Source organism: Rhinoraja longicauda, chromosome 11 (genome assembly GCF_053455715.1).
Source record: "Rhinoraja longicauda isolate Sanriku21f chromosome 11, sRhiLon1.1, whole genome shotgun sequence".
In the NCBI taxonomy this organism is placed as follows: domain Eukaryota; kingdom Metazoa; phylum Chordata; class Chondrichthyes; order Rajiformes; family Arhynchobatidae; genus Rhinoraja; species Rhinoraja longicauda.
The window spans coordinates 44406904-44424428 of record NC_135963.1 but is presented as its reverse complement, the minus strand read 5'-3'; the positions used below and the strand labels follow the sequence as shown (position 1 = coordinate 44424428).

The 17525-nt window shown below is 40.9% G+C and overlaps 1 long non-coding RNA gene across 1 annotated transcript; it reads left to right on the top strand.

Moving 5' to 3' along the window:
* Positions 1-6372, top strand: LOC144598128 (uncharacterized). The gene is made up of 3 exons (XR_013547831.1): positions 1-106; positions 2138-2191; positions 5600-6372. It is a non-coding gene; the product is annotated as an uncharacterized LOC144598128 (long non-coding RNA).
* The last annotated feature ends 11153 nt before the right edge of the window (positions 6373-17525 follow it).

Genomic DNA, 17525 nt, shown 5'->3' with positions numbered 1-17525 from the left:
TTCAACTGTCGCCACTGAGTAGGGAGGCACAGTGGCACCGCTGGTAGAACCGCTACCTCACAGTGCCGAAGACTCAGGCTTGATCCTGACCTCGGGGCCTATCTGTGTGAGTTTGTAGACAGAAAGCAAAGAGTGGGGATAAATGGGTCCCTTTCAGAATGGCAGGCAGTAACTAGTGGGGTGCCGCAAGGCTCGGTGCTGGGACTGCAGCTATTTACAATATACATTAAAGACTTGGATGAGGGGATTAAAAGTACGATTAGCAAATTTGCAGATGATACAAAGCTGGGTGGTAGTGTGAACTGTGAGGAAGATGCTATGAGGTTGCTGAGTGACTTGGACAGGTTGTGTGAGTGGGCAGATGCATGGCAGATGCAGTTTAATGTGGATAAGAGTGAGGTTATCCACTTTGGTGGTAAGAATAGGAAGGCAGAGTATTATCTGAATGGTGTCAAGTTAGGAACAGGGGACATACAACGAGATCTGGGTGTCCTAGTGCATCAGTCACTGAAAGGAAGCATGCAGGTACAGCAGGCAGTGAAGAAAGCCAATGGAATGTTGGCCTTCGTAACAAAAGGAGTTGAGTATAGGAGCAAAGAGGTCCTTCTGCAGTTGTACAGGGCCCTAGTGAGACCGCACCTGGAGTACTGTGTGCAGTTTTGGTCTCCAAATTTGAGGAAGGATATTCTTGCTATTGAGGGCGTGCAGCGTAGGTTTACTAGGTTAATTCCCGGAATGGCGGGACTGTCATATGTTGAAAGACTGGAGCAACTAGGCTTGTATACACTGGAATTTAGAAGGATGAGAGGAGATCTTATCGAAACGTATAAGATTATTAAAGGGTTGGACACGTTAGAGGCAGGAAACATGTTCCCAATGTTGGGGGAGTCCAGAACAAGGGGCCACAGTTTAAGAATAAGGGGTAGGCCATTTCGAACTGAGATGAGGAAAAACCTTTTCAGTCAGAGAGTTGTGAATCTGTGGAATTCTCTGCCTCAGAAGGCAGTGGAGGCCAATTCTCTGAATGCATTCAAGAGAGAGCTAGATATAGCTCTTAAGGATACCGGAGACAGGGGGTATGGGGAGAAGGCAGGAACGGGGTACTGATTGAGAATGATCAGCCATGATCACATTGAATGGCGGTGCTGGCTCGAAGGGCCGAATGGGCTCCTCCTGCACCTATTGTCTATCGTCTATTGTAGGTTCATTGGCCTCTGTCAATTGCCCCAAGTCTGTAGCAAAGATACTAGAGGAACAAGATGGACCACACCGTTGAAATTGCCTATACTGAAGTGTAGTACGCAAAGGGCCATTTTAGTAGGCAAAACCCACCGTTCGTTATGCCTCTCGCAGTGTATCAGTGTTTTGGGGGAACAGTATGTGTGATTATACCATTAAAATGCAGAATATATCTCATCTATCAATTCACAGATTTGTGTTATTTTTCTTTTAAAATGTTTCTGCAAGTTTCTGCCTACTAAAATGGCGCCTTGACGTACTATGTTTTTTAGGGTCGAGTGGTCTATCTTGTTCCTCTAGTATCTTTGGTCTGTAGAGAGTGGATGCAAAGGTGGGATAGCATAGAACCAGTGTGAATGGGTGATCGATGGTTTATCTAACCTATGTAACCTATTCTTCCTACATTCCTGTCAACTCCCCCTGGATTTTCCCAACCACCTGCACTAACTTACTTTGGCCAATGTTCTGCCATCTCGCCTGTCTTTGTGATATCAAAGGAAAATGAAGAAATCTGTAAAACATATCGAGTTGGAATGTGACAACAAAAAACAAACTGCTGGAAGAACTTAGCAGGTCAGGCAGCATCTGTGGAGGAAAATGGGTAGATGACATTTGAGATTGGGCCCCTTCAGTGTGAAGAATGATTCAGTTCAGTTCGGTTTAGTTTATTGTCACATGCACCAGGGTACATTGAAAAGCTTTTGTTGCTTGCTAATCAGCCAGCAGAAAGACAATACATGATTACAATCAGATACACGATAAGGGAGTAACATTTAGTGTAAAGTCCGATCAAAGATATCCGAGGGTTCCCGATTAGGTAGATAGTAGTTCAGGACTGCTCTCTGGTTGCAGTAGGATGGTTCAATCTGAAACATTGTCTGTCTATTTTCCTCCATAGATGCTGCCTAACCTGCTGAGTTCCTGTTATCTGTGTTTTCGTACATAACTAAAAGTAAGGAGATCCTTTGATATTTCTGTAATTAATTCAAAGTTTGCTGCTACAAAATGGAATGTCAGGGATTTAAAGGATTCATTTATCAGATGAGATTTTTGTAAAATCTGTGAGTCCAACATGAGGGAATGGTCACTATGCGAAACATATTTAGCCCTGGAGAAAAAAGTGCACAGAACCATACAAAGCTCCAAAGCTATCTAATATCAGGCAGTCGGCGGCAGGAAGTACATGTGGTGAAGTGTGAGTCAGAAGGCAGGAAAGGGAAAGCACAACCAAGGTTGCTTGGATACTGCATGTGTTCTGGATGGTAACATGAACAGCTGGGAAAGAAATGTTCTTTGTGTGGAGAAAAACATGCATAATGTGGAATGGGTGATCCATTCTACATCAGTGCATAATGAAGAGGACATTAGAAAATCCGTGCAATGGATAAGATAATGGACATGCTGCAATAGAGGTGGGGTCAGATTCAGAGTATGAAGTGAACACAATATTTCTGGGGCCAAACAAAATCATTTTAGTGAAAGGAATTCCCACTGGATGTATCTTCACCATAATGTTGGTGCCAAGGCAACCTGTGGCATTTTAACTGGATTGTGGACCAATGTTCTCCAGCAGCAAGTCATCTTTCAAGAGAACACAATTACCACCATCTCGTTACATTCTGTCGAATACGACCACACTGAAGACTGCAACAAAATGCTCTCTGTAGGTTTGTAACCCCCCCCCCCCCAATTTAAAAATAAAATGATTATAGTGAACCGAATGGGGCACAGTGGTGCAGCTGGAAGAGCTGCTGCCTCACAGCGCAGGAGACCACAGTTCAATCCTGATCTCAGGTGCTGTCAGTCTTGAGTTTGAACGCTGTCCTTGTCCACTGTTCACTCTGGTTTCCTCCAATATCCCAAAGATGCGCGGGTTTGTAGGTTAATTGACCTCTGTAAATCCCCCCTAGAGTGTAGAGAGTTGGTGAGAAAGTGGGATAACGTAGAACTAGTGTGAACGGATGATCACTGGTCTGAAGAGAGACACAAAATGCTGGAATAACTCAGCGGGACAGACAGCATCTCTGGAGAGAAGGAATGGGTGATGTTTCAGGTCGAGACCTTTCTTCAGATCAATGGTCAGCATAGGCTCGGTGAGCTGAAGAGCTTGTTTCCATGCTGTGTTTCTAAACTAAATTAAACTAAGATATTGCACTTACACTTGAAAACAGCACGGTTCCGTAGATTGGACTGGTAATGGTGCACAAGATCATGAAGATTCTTTAACATTTCTAATTCTACTCCTATAACTCATGAACTTATGAAGACAGTCGCATTAGCAGTGCAACTCAGAGATGAACATGCTTCAATGGTTGATGAAAGGGTACTCATAACCGCAAATAGGAACAGAAAGAAAAATTGAAGCAGTTTAAAGAAGACAGACATGTTACTGCAAAACCTGCCACTGCTAATTGGATGAATCCTGCTTTAGACCAATGCCAGATGTGAAATTAGGCAATGATGACTCAACACATTTCACACGCAAGCTCATGATGGAGAAATGCAACCTTTATTGGAGGACCAGACTAGGGTTCAGATGTGGAAAGACAGTCTATTGAGTCATGAATCAGGAGCATACAGGGATGGTTATTATCTTGATTATTTTATGAAGGAGGGATTGTACTATACAGTGCATTCAGAAAGTATTCAGGCCCCTTCACTTTTTCCACATTTTGTTACATTACAGCCTTATTTTAAAATGGATTAAATTATTTTTTTATCATCAATCTGCACACAATACAATACAATGAAGAAGCGAAAACAGGTGTTTAGAATTTTTTGCAAAGTAATTAAAAAGAAATAACTGAAATATCACATTTACATAAGTATTCAGACCCTTTGCTATGACACTCAAAATTGAGCTTAGGTTCATCCTGTTTCCGTTAATTATCCTTGAGATGTTTCTACAATTGGGTGGAGTCCACCAGTGGTAAATTAAATTGATTGGACATGATTTGGAAAGGCACACACCTGTCTATATAAGATCCCACAGTTGACATTGCAGGTCAGAGCAAAACCAAGCCATGAAGACAAAGGAATTGTCTGTAGACCTCTGAGACAGGATTGTGTTGAGACACAGATCTGGGGAAGGGTATAAAACAATTTCTGCAGCATTGCAGGTCCCAAAGAGCACAGTGGCCTCCGTCATTCTTAAACGGAAGAACTTTGGAACCATCAGGACTCTTCATAGAGCTGGCTGCCCGGCCAAACTGAGCAATCGGGGGAGAAGGGCCTTGGTCAGGGAGGTGACCAAGAACCCGATGGTCACTCTGACAGAGCTCCAGAGTTCCTCTGTGAAGATGGGAGAACCTTCCAGAAGGCCAACTATATCTGCAGCACTTCCCGAAAAGGCACAAAAAGGACTCTCAGACCATTAGAAACAAGATTCTCTGGTCTGATGAAACCAAGATTGAACTCTTTGGCCTGAATGCTAAGTGGCACAGCTCATTACCTGGCCAATACCATACCTACGGTGAAGCATGGTGGTGGCAGCATCATGCTGTGGGGATGTTTTTCAGTGGCAGGAACTGGGAGACTAGTCAGGATCGAGGGAAAGATGAACGGAGCAAAGTACAGAGAGATCCTTGATGAAAACCTGCTCCAGAGCGTTCTGGACCTCAGACTGGGGCGGAGATTCACCTTCCAACAGGACAACGACCCTAAGCATACAGCCAAGACAACGCAGGAGTGGCTTTGTGACATGTCTGTGAATGTCCTTGAGTGGTCCAGCCAGAGCCCGGACTTGAACCCGATCGAACATCTCTGGAGGGACCTGAGAATGGCTGTGCATCGACGCTGCCCATCCAACCTGACAGAGTTTGAGAGAATCTGCAGAGAAGAATGGGAGAAATTACCCAAATACAGGTGTGCCAAGCTTGCAGCGCCATACCCAAGAAAACTTGAAGCTGTAATCGCTGCCAAAAATTTCTAAACACCTGTTTTCACGATATTATTTGGCGTATTGTGTGTCGATTGATGATTAAAAAAATGAATTTAATCCATTTTAAAATAAGGCAGTAACGTAACAAAATGTGGAAAAAGTGAAGGGGTCTGAATACTTTCTGAATGCACTGTATGTGATGTTGGTCAGCACCACTTTAAAGTTGTAGCCTGTGATGAACTGCTCTGTCTTCTGTGATCCACAGTTGCAATGCAGTACATCTTGATGCCTATCTACTTCTGCATAGAAAACTGTAGCATACGCTGCTTTGCACAATGTAAATCTTTTAATTAAAAAACCCATGTTTGTTAGTTTAAGTAAGTGGCTATCCTGCAGCATCTTTGTGAATAAATGAGACGCTGGGTGTGGTAAGGGGGATCTCTAAAGGGATGACTGTTCATGTTTTGTCTTTTCTTGCAGAACAGCCTGAAAAGATGGGGACTGGGGACAACATTTGTACATGACATAATGCTTGGAGAACTGTTATTAAACACTGTTGTGTCATTTTATGTTCAGTTCGTGTAAATGGGCTAATGTGTTTAAATAAAAACGGTAAATACTGGAAGACCCTTTAGCTGAAAACAAAGTGCTGGAGGAACTCAACAGGTCAGACAGAAATATTGGAGGGGATGGACAGATGATGTTTTTGGATTGTCACTTTCTCAGACTGAAGAAGGGTATTGACCTGAAACGTTCTCTGTCCATTCCCTCCACAGATGCTGCCCGACCCGCTGAGTTCCTCCAGCACTTTGTTTTTTGCTCAAGATTCCTGCATCTGCAGTCACTGGAAGACACTTAGCCCAACTTCAGCTTGAAATGGTAACTCTGTTTTCCTTTCCATAACAAATGCCTGATCAGTATTTCTCATAATTTCCATCTTTATTTCATACTTCCAGCATCTGCAGATTTTTGATTTCCAATTATTGGAATTTATTTAGAATTTCATTGATTTAGTCGCACCCTGGCCATTCCCACTTCTCCCCTCTCCCATCAGGCAAAGGTTATAGAAGTGTGAAAACGCACACCTCCAGATTCAGGGGCAGTTTCTTCCCAGTTGTTATCAGGCAACTGAATCATCCTACCACAACCAGAGAGCAGTGATGGCTTTACCTTGCACTAAATGTTATTCCCTTATCATTTACACTGTAAATGGATTGATTGTAATCATGTATTGTCTTTCTGCTGACTGGTTAGCACGCAACAAAAAGCTTTTCACAGTACCTCGGTACACGTGACAATAAACTAAACTGAACTGGTATCTTTAAATCCTATTTTTTAATGATGAACAAGACGAAGTGCACCACTCCTGCATTGGTGCAGCACCCTCTCCTCCCCCCTCCCTTCTCCCTCCCCTCTCCACCCCCCCCTTCCCCATCCCTCTCCCTCCCCTCTCCCTCCCCTCTCCCTCCCCTCTCCCTCCCCTCTCCCTCCCCTCTCCCTCCCCTCTCCCCTCCCCTCTCCCCTCCCCTCTCCCCTCCCCTCTCCCCTCCCCTCTCCCCTCCCCTCTCCCCTCCCCTCTCCCCCTCCCTCCCCCCTCCCTCCCCCTCCCTCCCCCCTCCCTCCCCCTCCCTCCCCTCTCCCTCCCCTCTCCCTCCCCTCTCCCTCCCCTCTCCCTCCCCTCTCCCTCCCCTTCTCTCCCTCCCCCATTCCCCCCTCCCCTCCCCCCCTCACCTCCCCCCCTCACCCCTTCCCCCCCTCTCCCCTTCCACTCCTCCCGAGGAGATAGATTTAAACTTTAAAATGTGAATAATTCTAAAAATATAACATCGATTTCAATGAAACTTCTTGCATGAGCACCAAAGGGACGAGGGTGAGTAAGGTGAGCCTAAAATTGTTGCGCTATCGTGTACTGTTTTGGCTAAAGTTCAGGAACAAACAAACAAACAAACGAGAGTTTTAGTATATAGATTAACTGAATTTAGAATCATACATTTGTTTTAGCCTTGCAAATTTCTCATGCAATTATAAAGAAACGAGACAAATATCTACTTGGAAACAATGTTGATATTTAAATAAATGCATATAAAGACTAGTGAATATTAAGTCAAACATTTGGTATTTAACCAGTGGAGTTGGAAACTGGAGTTTTTGTACAGTATATTTGAAGGTTGTAGACGGGTGACGTTTCGGGTCGAGACCCTTCTTCAGACTACAGAAGGGTCTCGACTCGAAATGTCACCCATCCCTTCTCTCCAGAGATGCTGCCTGTCCCGCTGAGTTACTCCAACATTTTGTGTCTATTTTTAGTTCTGTAGATATGCTTTGTAATTGCAGCACATTCTGTATTGGCCATAGCCCCAGATTTGTGCATTGTGAAATCTATTTGCCAGAGTTTGCCCATTTCCCCTCGCATGTTTATATTCACTTGCACATGTCCCTTCACCTACAGTCTCGATATTGATACAACTTTTAGAATCGCAGATTATTACCACACAGCCCATTTAGCCCACAAAGCTCAAGCTGACCCTTTGAACGACGTGTTTAATTATTCAACCACTGGTGTAATTTGCTGTTTCTACTTGTCTCTCCCAACACCAGCATTTGATGATTTATGGAAATGGTAAATAAAACAATGTGCCCTCAGGAAGCTGAGTCAAAACCATTCCGTAACACTAGCCAAAACGTTCCATCTACAGGAACATAATCCATTGTAACAGTTTATCACCAATGATTCTGCCATGTAGAATCATCCATTATGGAACAACATTGCGACATTTTTTGTGGACCTTCAAGTAGAAACATCCATGGAATTTCTGTAACCAAGTAGCATTGAAACACCTTCAAATTTAAACATTATCTTCTGCTCGAAGGGCCGAATGGCTTGCTCCTGCACCTATTGCCTATTGTCTATTGTCTAATGGGTCACTTGGAGGCTAACATCTCTCCCCAGGTTTACATGGAGATAATTCAATCATTAGAATATTTCAAACCGAGGTTTACATATTACAAGTTAGCCATTTTAGCTTGGTTTTATCTTGCGTCGTTTTAATAAACATCAACATTTTCTTTTTACGTGACAATAATTATGAAAAACAATCTGACTGTTCTCAGCAGTAGTTTCCCTATTTAGTAAGATTGGTTTATTAATTTCCATAAAATCTTTCACTATTTTAGTAAAATGTTGAACCAAGGAACCAATAAGATTAAATTGAATTACATCCTGATTAAATACCTCTGAAACATCTACAAAGAACTGTTCATCTTAATGTAGTTACTGGACAGATTTGATGATGTAATGTGTGTGCATTTTAATCAGACATAACAGCAATAGCATCTTGTTAGTTGGTCTCATGACTGAGTTTAGCCTTGACCAGCACCATCTTGAGGTGTAACATTTGCTGCAAACAGATATTAACATATTCACATGGATTACACTATATACGGTGCACTCACTGGAGTTTCCAATACATTTTGAAAAGTTTTCTATACTGATATGGATGTAAGCATGTTCTTTTGAAGTTATCCCTGCTCATATAAGAATGAGTTGCTTCTTTGTAGTTATATTAATTATTTACTTATTGGAATGTTAATGGTTTAAACAAGCCTTTCAGTATATTTGTATAAGATTGTAATGTTTATCATTATTTGGGACTGTCGGGATATCAGTGCTAACTCATCCCTTGCCCTAGCATTGTTGTATACATGGCACCCTAATTCTTTTGACAAAGTAGACGTTAGAATTTAGAGATACACCACGGAAACAGCCCGTCAGCCTACTGAGTCTGCCCTGACCAGCGATCACCCCATATACTAATACTTTCCTTCATACTAGGGACAATTTACTTTTTTTTAACCAACGCCAATTAACCTACAAACCTGCACATCTTTGGCGTGTGGGAGAAAAATCCGGAGCACCCAGGGAAACCGACGCAGTCAGGGGGAGATCGTACAAACTCCATACAGACAGCGCCCACAGTCAGGATCGAACCTGGGTCCCTGGCGCTATAAGGCGCTGTAACTCTAAGCTGTACCACCGTGCTATCACAAATGAGGGGTTCTTTAGCCAGATAACCTGCAGTCTAGTTTAGTTTAGAGATACAGCATGGAAACAGGCCCTTCAGGCCATCGAGTCCATGCTGACCAGCGACCAGTCCTCTAGTCTATAGACATTTGGGGAAAATTGTGTTTAAAGGTAAAGACCTCAACCCTGGCATAGAATTCAGTGATCTCTGCCCTCCCATATGCATCTGAGATGCAGATTATCTGTAGCAGGCACCTTAAAGTATTGGAGAGATACCATCAATGTTTTATCCAACTAACACTCCAAATGCACTGGCAGGATAATCAAACCAACATTATCCTGGTTAGTATCCCTAACACCAAGGTCCTAATTACATTCAGATGGCTGCGATGTGCAGGCCAAGTTGTTGGTATGACTAACATTAAGCTCCCAAAACAAACACTATTCCAAGCTCCATCACAGCAAGGCATACCATGTGGACAGAGGAAAATATTTTCAGAGCCTGCTTGAAAAATATTCAGGAGGCAATTAGAAATGAGAAATAAATGCTGGGCTGTGCCAGTGACAAATATATTTTTATAAAGTAAGAAGAGTATTGAAGTTGGGACTAGGTTGATATGAGTGAGGCATATTCATTACGTTATCTGTTCAGTGGAGCTGAATGCACAAAGGTAGGGTCGGACAATGTGAATGAGTCACATTAAACAGCTCAGAAGCAGCCTGGTACTGGAATCGATCTTTTTACCTGTTATTTCTCTCAGTTTGCATAAATTTACACAACATCAAAACCATGAAAAATTAATTGAGGCTTTCTTGGTCTTGTGTGTGAAAGTGACAGTCATAACTCTCCGAAATTAAATTGCCATTAATTAGCTGTTAATCCCTTGGACTTCCTGGTTGACTAATGATGCTAAATTATAATTTTATTTGACACAAAATAGAGTTAATTGATTAGAATATTAACGATTAGCTCAATGTATCACGGCGAAACACAAAATCTTGTATTCCTTTGGGTGAAAGCTGCCATTTTGCTCGAGGCATCCTTATTTAATAAGACTATGAATCTGTGAGTATGAGAAATGGAAACACTTTATTACACCACAAAACTATATATTTATTCATGGGTTTTAGGCAGCAGCCTTCAGGCATTATTCGCTTGTTGCTATGAGGGCATTAAGAATCAGCCACATAGTCTGAAATTGCAGAAACATATGAGTTGGATGTGGTATAAGTGAAAAAATATCTTACCCGCAGGACATAAGTGAATGACTTTCATTATTATTTTCAAAGTGCTAAAAATTTTGAATTTTATTTCATAACTTTCCATATCAATATTTCATTTTTTTGTTCTCAGGCTAATAATCTATCACTGTGCCCATTAGAATAACCTAAACATAGGACTTAGGATCATCACAGCAGAGTAAGAGAGTTAATTCATTCAGACTCGATCTTGGATGTCTTGATACTCAGAGTCAAGGGTGTTTAATTGTCATATGTACTAACAACAGAACAATAAAATTCTTACTTGCAGCAGCATAACAGGTCTGTAAACGCCATACTCATAGATAACTTAGTAAACAACAAAAAAACCAAGACTGGTGCAAAAAGCACAAAGCTCTTAGTGTAACCTATACAATTTGTAGTTCATAGTTTAGTTGGTGTTTATAGTATTCAAGCCTGATGGTTGTTGGGAACAAGCTGTTCCTGAATCTGAAATCACGGTTTTCAGATTCCTATACCTTTTTTCTTGATCGCCGGAGTGAAATGAGAGTGTAGTTAGGGTGGTGTGGGTTCTTAATCTATGGGCAGTTAGCATCATCAAGAGCCCACACCATCCTGATGGGAGGCAGCGCCTCCTATGGATCCCTTTCATGGTGGGGAGGTCAGTACCTGTGATAGACCAGGTAGTGTCACCACTTTTTGTAATCTCCTTTGCTCCTGGGCGTTTGAGTTGCCAAACAAGGCCATGATGCTCTCACAGTTCATATGCTCTCTATTATACACCTGTAAAGGTTCAAGAGAGGATCCATTGACATACAAAATCTTCCCAACCTTTTATGGAAGTAGTGGTGTTGGTGGGCTTTCTTTATTATTGCATCAATGTGCTTTGCTCAGGAAAGATCTTCAGAGATATGCACGCCTAGGAACTTGAAGTTGTTGAGTCTCTCCACTGTTGACCCATTGATGAAGATAAGTTTGTGGACTCTTAACTTCCTCTTCTAAAGTCAATAATCAGCCCCATGGTCTTGTTGGCGTTGAGAGCTAGCTTGTCATTCTAGCATCAGTCAGTCCGATTGTCAATCTCCCTGCTATGCTCTGGCTCATCATTATTCAAAATCTGTTCAACTATGTTGGTGTCTGACTACAGTCATGGATATAGACCAGGGGGGTATGAAGGAACTGCAGATGTTTTCCAGATCTGTGTGGTTCACCAGCTCAGTAGCCACAGGAGGGAATGGTACAGTTACTGATTAGAATTCACATGGCACCCATAGCATAGGATTGTTTGGTACTTGCTCTTTTGATCATTATATATATTTATTTATTTTGAACATTTGGCAGCATTTTGCTTTTTGTATTAGTCACTTTGGCCCACAAGTCTGCATTTATGTTTTTAGCACCATTATATGACATCATATTCTTCCTTTCCATTTTCTTTGATGTCCTGCCTCACACTTCAAGAGATCTTGACTAAGAGACAAATATGTAACCCTAAAGCAAAATCTTTCAGATGCTGGAAATCTAAAATAAATGCTGAAAAGCTTAAAATACTCAGGCAGCATATGTGAAGAAAGAAACAATGTTTCGAGTTGAAGGCATTTCACTAGAACTAAGTTAATATTTACCTGGTTAAATCTATGGACCAGTAACTATCTTAACAAATCCTGCATTATTTTTATTGTAATAGGCTAAATACAAAGTCTGTGGTCCAGTCTGCGTTTAATGGTTATTTCAACTTTTATGTATTCAATAACCTTCTGTTAGCATTAGCAAAAAAATATTATCACAAGTACTAAAGATGGAAAGTAATCATTCAGTATTTCCATCATTTTGTTTCTTCTTGCTGTACGTAGCTCTTTTTATTCCAAAGAACATGTCTTACCTCTTTACCTACAAGCGACATAAATTTTTAACATTAATTAGAAAGCACATCTATCCTTGCACTTCCCCCTTTCACTGATATAGAAAAATGTGAGAGTGGGAATCTAACCATGATTCTCTATATTAATGGCAGATTCAGTGAGTGGGAGCACCATTATGCATGAGCATCACTGTAAAATAAACAAAGTTTGCAGCACGGTAACATAGGCTGCATGAATTATATGTTGCGGCTTCAGCTAAACATTCAAACTAAGTTCAAGCTAAGGCCAAAGTTGAGTATAAGAACAGAACAAGATCCCCTTTAACTTTAGAGTTAACTTTTAACTTCTTGGATGTCAAGATAGTGTAGAGGCTCTGGAGGCAGAGCAAGAATTTGTCATTCCAAAACTTGTTCTCCATCACAGAGCTGGTTCTCTTAGGTGGTAGGTGTTTGGGAACAAGGTTGTGTTGTTGGCATGCCAATACCAAAAAGAAGACCAAATCCATCAATTTACATAATATTATCACAAAATATAATGAAAACAAACGAATCATGATTGCAAACAGTAAGAAATGTGCTGACGATAGACACAAAATGCTGGAGTAACTCAGCGGGATAGGCAGCAACTCTGGAGAGAAGGAATGGGTACCGTTTCAGGTCAAGAGCCTTCCTCAGAAATATGCTGACATTGACATCTTCTGAGCAGCCTTGAGGTGAAACTTTCAAGATGACGCTTGTCAGTAGATTGACTAGTGAGCAATTGGAGAAGCAATAAATTGATCGGGTCAATTGTTTGTGACCAAGTTATTGAAAGATAACTAGCCTCCCAGATGTTCCAAAACTAAATCATTGCCTTCCAGGATTGAGAGCACAAAAGAAGAAAGAACATAGCATTGAAGACATGGTGGAATGAGGAACTCTTTAAAATTTGTTAATATTTTTTCTCCATATACATTTGTAAATATGTGTCTTATAATTCTTGAAACAGCTTTGAATTGTGATTTGATTTGGAACTATAAATAATCCCGGCTGAGCTCCTCGCCTGGAAAGTATAAGAAAATAACTGCAGATGCTGGTACAAATCGAAGGTATTTATTCACAAAATGCTGGAGTAACTCAGCAGGTCAAGCAGCATCTCAGGAGAGAAGGAATGGGTGACGTTTCGGGTCGAGACCCTTCTTTAGACTGATGTCAGGGGGGCGGGACAAAGGAAGGATATAGGTGGAGACAGGAAGATAGAGGGAGATCTGGGAAGGAGGAGGGGAAGAGAGGGACAGAGGAACTATCTAAAGTTGGATGGAAGTTCCTCGCCTGGAAATATCATTTAAATATCATTTAAAAATAGCCAGTTTCTAAGTTCACATCCAATTAAGGACACTGATATTTCTAAATTCCATGAAAGTGCAAATTTGTTAAATATATTAATTACAATTTAAGATTGTTCACTTAAAAATGGGAAGAGGTTTGTAATTTGCATTTTAAATGAAAGGTGCCCACATGGATTCCTAGTGCCTGTTACAGAGTGCACTGAAGAAGGGTCTCGACCCGAAACGTCACCCATTCCTTCTCTCTAGAGATGCTGAGTTACTCCAGCTTTATGTGTCTATCTTCGCTATTAGTTTTAAGTAAGGTGACCCTTGGCATTGCTGTTAATAAACTGCCTGATATTTTATTCGAGCTGTCCATAGCACTTTGATTGATTTTTTTCTTGAAACCAAGCTTTCTTCAATTATAATCAGAATGTTTACAGTTATTTAGAAATTGTCTGGAGATGATAATATGATTTACGAGGGTTTTGTAGGCAGATTTCATTAATGTAATAATAGTTCAAATAAATTGAAATTGGGATTAACTTATCTACTAATTTATACTAAACATACTTGACTTTCCATTATTGCTCAATGAAATTCTGATTAATATAATTTTGTGGATGTGTTCACATAAAAATCATCAATTTTTAAATGTTCAGACATTGATAATTTGACGTGGAAATTTATTTTTCTGCAGCAGTAATCTGGAGACACCTTGTAAAGTGGTAAATGGACTATACTACCCGTCACTCTGCAAGTTTTAAAAGGTCTGAAGAAGGGTCCCAATCTGAAATGTCACCTATCCATGTCCTCCATAGATGCTCCCTGAATTACTCCAACATCTTATGCTTTTTTTGATAAGTTTTAAAAGATTGAGAAATATTATAATTTTGTCAATTGGGATCATAATCATAATCATACTTTATTAGCCAAGTATGTTTTGCAACATACAAGGAATTTGATTTGCCATACAGTCATACCAATAAAAAGCAACAAAACACACAAAATACATTTTAACATAAACATCCACCACAGGGACTCCTCCACATTCCTTACTGCGATGGAAGGCGAAAAAAAAGTTCAATCTCTTCCCTTCTTTGTCCTGTGGTCGGGGGCCTCGTGCCTTCAGTTGACGGGACCATCTTGGCTCTCGTAGCCGGCGGTCGGGCCCTCTGCGTTGGGGTGATCAAGCTCCCACATCGGGGGATCTCACCTCCCCGCGCTGGGCGATCAGATCCCGGGTCGGGGCTGGTCGAACCTCCTACGACTTTGGAGCTTCCAGACATCAGTCTCTACCCGAGACTGCAAGCTCCTCGATGGTGAAATCCACAGGCCGCAGTTGGAGCGTCGATCCCAGGCAAGGGATCACAGGCTCCGATGGTAAGTCCACGGCCCCGTGGTGGGGCCAAATGTCAGTCTCGAGTAAGGCCGCCAGCTCCATGATGTTAGGCCGCAGAGCGACCGGAGATATGATCAGGAAAACAATCGCATCTCCAGCAAGGTTTTATAATTAAAATCTCATATCTCACAATATTTTGCTCTGTCTTCTTATAAACTGAGATCTTTCTGCTGACTGACTACAATTCAACACCAAAAAGGTTGTTTTATTTTTACCGTTCCCTATGCTAAAATTAATCAGAGGCAGAGGAATCAGCTGGGACAGTGGATAAGGCACATGAACAGCCAGGATCTTATTAAGGGACTATATAGTTTACCCCTAATTCTATTTTGTACCTTCTATCTACTTTGAATGGCTTAAAGCAAAATGACTTAAAATGTATACATTGAACATTAAATTAAGGGAAGGACAATTTGAAGTTTCCTTCTTAAATATTGGGGTTCACAAGCAGAGTCACAATGGATTATCAATTTTCTGATTTCCATTTGTGGGGAGAGGGATTGGGCAGTGGAGGAAACAGCCAGCAATTTCCAACTGCATATTTTAATGGCACAATCTCCCAGAGTTAGGGACGTGGCAGATTTCAACCTTACAACCTGAAGGTAATCAGGATTTAAAATTTTGTTTTCCACACGATCAGGTTAACCAGGTCATGGGCCTTTGTTAGTTCCTGAGATAAAGTACACAAACAGCAAGATGCAGTACCTTTCCATGCAAGAAGCCTTACAATATTCTCTCATAAAATGTGGCTAGAAATGTAAATTCTTATCCATCAGAGTTGTGTCGAGGCAGAGGTCATAAATAGTTTTAAAAGCAAATTATTTGCATTATTCTGTATGATATGGGGGCCAAGGTGAAAAATGGGAACAGGCAGATTGGCTCACATGGAAAATATTATTAGCACAAAATGATCAGTCAAATGTTTCACAATATTTGTGTTGATCCATTTGGTGTTTCTTCAATGGAAAGTGTGTTTTGTTCCCGGTCTGAAAATCCATTACAAGTTAACATGATAAATACAGGTCCATCTGGAAACCAACACCTGTTGCAGCATTAAATTGCTTTGTAAAAGATTTCTTCAAGCTTTTTACCTTTAATAAGCTGAATTAAACTTTGAGTGCTTTGTGTGAAATAACCCAGGGAGCAAGGGTTCCTGTTACATGAGCCATTAAAAGTAGCAACACAGGTGAACACAGCCATAAAAATGCAAATAAAGTAATGGGATTTAGATGCAAAGCAGGATAACTCTGTTGAAGGCGTGTAGAATCTTGATTAGACCACATTAAAACATTGTGGACAGTTCTGCTCTCCTTATACAGCAACAGGAGAAAATGGAAATAATATGGATAATACTTGAATTGAGTGGGTGCAATCTCCAGAAAGACTGAAAAGGTTGGAGTTCTATTCTCTTAAAAGCAGAACGCTGAGAACAGAAGAAAATAGGAGCTGGAGTGGGTCATCAACTACTATCGGCCTGTCCCACCATTTAAGTTGACTGACCTAAGCAGGCCATTTCCCCATATCTCTCTTTTCCTTATTCTATCAAATAGTTATCTACCTCCACTTTAAAATCTTCTAATGATTCAGTTTTCATCACCCACTGGGTTGAGAATTCCAAAGATTTGTCATTATCTGCAAAAAGCAATCTCTATGTGCCTCAATTTAAAATGGCTGGCTCCTTAACTTATAGTTGTTTGAGATTCCCCCTATGGTGAAAATATCCCAAAGTCCACCCTTTCAAGCTCTCTTAGGATCCTATATGTTTGCTTAACATCGCCCATTATTCTTCTAAACTCCAAAGCACACAAACCCTTGCTAATTGGCCACTTTTGCTGGGCAAACCACCTCATCCCAGGAATTAGCCTGGTGAAACTCCTTTGTACTGTTCAGCTACGGAGACGAAACCATCAGCAGTATTTCACGTGAGGTCTCACCAACACCCTCTAAAATTACAACACAACCTCCCTGTTTTTAAACTCCAGCTGCTTTGCAATGAAGGCATAGTGAGAGTGATCAAATAGTGAATGCAGATCTCACTTTTAATAATAACTCCTATAAGGAATTAAGGAAAAGCATTTTTACCAAGAGAGTACCATAATTGAAGGAACATGCCTCTTTAAGGATGCCAGTGACAAAATTAAGTTTCAAAGTATGTTTTTTTTAAACATTTTCACAAAAGGGTAATATAATTACATCCCATGTTGGTCCATGTTTGTCTATTGAATTAGTGTAGTTACCGTGCAGAATATGACATAATGGTAAATTTTGGATTTAAATTGGACAAATTGAGATTGATGATCAAAATCAAATGAGATTTCATATTTATCATCATTATAAAATAATGCATTAAAGTCGCATTTGTTTCTTTTCCAATAATCCAATCTCTCCTGAGGCTGATGACACCTGCTGTGCTGCAGTATCTGTCAATTAATGCCTCACTCACTCAGCTTGCCATGCTTTGCATGTGAATGTAACTAGTGATGGTTGCAAATCCTTTCACAGTGGCAGGCAATATAATCTAACCTCATCCCATGCCTGTCCAGTTTTTTTATCCTGAGGAATAGTGATCAGGAGCAGGAACTGTAATTTATTTC